The sequence below is a fragment of the Diadema antillarum genome, unplaced genomic scaffold (genome assembly GCF_040938485.1).
Source record: "Diadema antillarum isolate AM-2024a unplaced genomic scaffold, OU_Dant_1.0 seq00000784_RagTag, whole genome shotgun sequence".
NCBI lineage: Eukaryota > Metazoa > Echinodermata > Echinoidea > Diadematoida > Diadematidae > Diadema > Diadema antillarum.
Window position 1 is genome coordinate 214,334 of NW_027271672.1, and position 2,667 is coordinate 217,000.

The window sequence follows — 2,667 nt, forward strand, 5'->3', positions numbered from 1 at the left end:
GCATTATAGCTGCATGACTGTCTGGCTCCATTTGATGACGTTCACTTTAACGTCTTCTTTTCAGGAATCTTACTATGCAGCATCGCATTGTGTGACCATTATGGCGACCGAACTATACCCCCAGCTAACATTTGGACGTTTTCCGAACGTTCTTGAAACGTTCCAAGTTCGTTATTTGGACGTTTTGTCAAAACGTTTTCTATACGTCTTTTCATGGAAGGTTTTCGACGTATTTAAAACGTTTCAAATGGACGTTATAAAACTTCTTTTAAATGTTTAAGAAAACAATAAAAAAAAACTTGCGGAATTTTTATAGACGTCAGTAAAACCTTTTAAGAATATTAGAAACGTTCTGTGGACGTTCTGCGGACGTCCAGAAAAGCTTTAAAAACCTTCTGGAACGTTCAAAAACGAGTGCATTTATATACTTTAAAAGCACAAAATCTGATGCACGTCATGAGTTCGACACTCACGAGTCCTACGGCTTATAAGCTCAACACTCGGCAAATAAGGCCCATGAGTCCAAAACCATGCATGGGCAAACACAGGCTCACGAGTTCTACACTTTAAACCATGATGTAATGTCAAACTCGTGGGTTATCTTTTTGCTGAGTGTCGAACTCGTGGACCTTGTCTGCTTAGTGTCAAAATCATGGACCTTTTCAGCCTTGTGTCGGACTCGTGGGTTGTATCACTCATGGACATTTTTTTTAATGTTGAACTCGTGGGCCGTATAATATAATGAATCATGGAAATCGGTCTCATGGAATGACCTCCATAAAATCACACCATACCCGCTGTATTATATCCGATGAAGGGGCGATTTTGCATCTTCTTGCTTAGAGTTCAATTCATTTCTCCCTTTCCTCTGTCCCATCCTCTCTATCCCTATCTATCTTTTACCTATTATCTATTTATCTATCTAAATAAATGTATCTATTTCCTTCAAACGTAAGCAATCTGTGATTTCCAATCAATATTTTGAGGCGGTTGATGTTGTTGTTTTAAGGTATACCGGGCAAGGGACTGTCTCTACATCTGGACCACTTTAATCACACTATCTATCTGCTAAACTACGACAAAATCGGAGTTACGTCTTCAGTTTTACGTACGGGAATGAGCAGGGGTCCAATACGTACTATTCTGAGGATTCGTAATGGTGGTGTGATCCCGAGAATGCATCTTGATATCAAGAGCAGGTGACTTGATATAAAAAAACATAAAATAAATAAATATTAATAAAATGCATCTCGATGCCATGATCAGGTGTTGCATATAGTTGTCGTTATTATCTAAACGGTTGTTTAGTTCTTTATCAATAGATTCTCTTCCACTATCATCATAAACTTGCTGACTTGCGATGAAGCAATAGTAAAAGATGTACCGAGAAAAGCCAGGAATCGAGAATTTACGGTAAAGTACAATTATTGTAATCCTGAACGCAAGACATTCATGATGCCGCAGATGAACGGATGGTATACATCGGCTCCTATTAATGATTAATATAAATCACAAACAACATTGTTATAGAGCACCTTAATAACATAGAGTCATGTGGGCCTATGAACACCGTCAACAGAAGAAATAATGGTGTATTTAATACATTTTATTTGTTTGATTTCTGCAATTAACATGATAAAAGTACATTTACACTATGGTCTCCTTTATCCAGGGTAGCCTCAAAGTGTCGTTACTGCTCAACCAGAGCTCCATACAGTTATTATTTCCCTAACGTTGTGAAGTACCAATGACTATTTATTTTCTTTTTATTTCTTTCAACACAGGATGGTTTACGTAGCAATCAATGATAAGATCATCGGAGTAACATTCGACGGACGCAATAAGACTGAGAGCCCACTGAAAACATCGCATTTGTTCGATTACATCATTGACTTTCAGCGTAAGGAAAAATACTTACGATTAGAAACAATGGAATTGCAAATCATATTTACGTAACTCTAATAAATCAAAACAGAAAAATGAAATGGCTGCAGTATCAAATAAAATGGGCAACAATGCGCGTATGCATAAAACAATCCTTCCACATATTTTCACATCGATATTAGTCGCAATTAAAAAAGTGGTTATAAAACTATCGTATTATTCAGAGTTAAGGTGAATTTAGATTAAGGATGGATTTTCTTTTTTTAATGGGATTAAATTAGAGCGAAATATGCTAATCATATACCTCTATTTTGTGGCATAATTCCTGTTGCATAGAAAGGTCGTCCAAAGCAAAAAAAGACTTTTATAGGGCCACTGACCTAAATTTACATTTCCAGTTATGGAACAGTTTTAGTTGAGATTGGAATTCAGGTTATAACTTTTTGCGTGATAATCAGAAACCCCTTATCTGAAAATCTGAAATGAAAAGTACCGTATGTCCCAAAAAAAAAAATTACAACGGGGCCCTACGCAATGATATCTTTAAAAATATTGCATCAATCTAAATACAAATTCAGGGTATGAAACTATAACTCATTGCCCACATCTTACAGAAAACCCCATTCGATTTGCTTCAGTGGTCAAAGAGAAATGAGGAATTTTGTAGAGGATGTCGGGAATCTCTTTTGTCCAAGTTCTGTCTTGGTTATTGTTCACACACAAAATCATCGAAGTGCTAAACTTGGAAGAATCAGACTCATGACATGCTTTACTACAATCCCC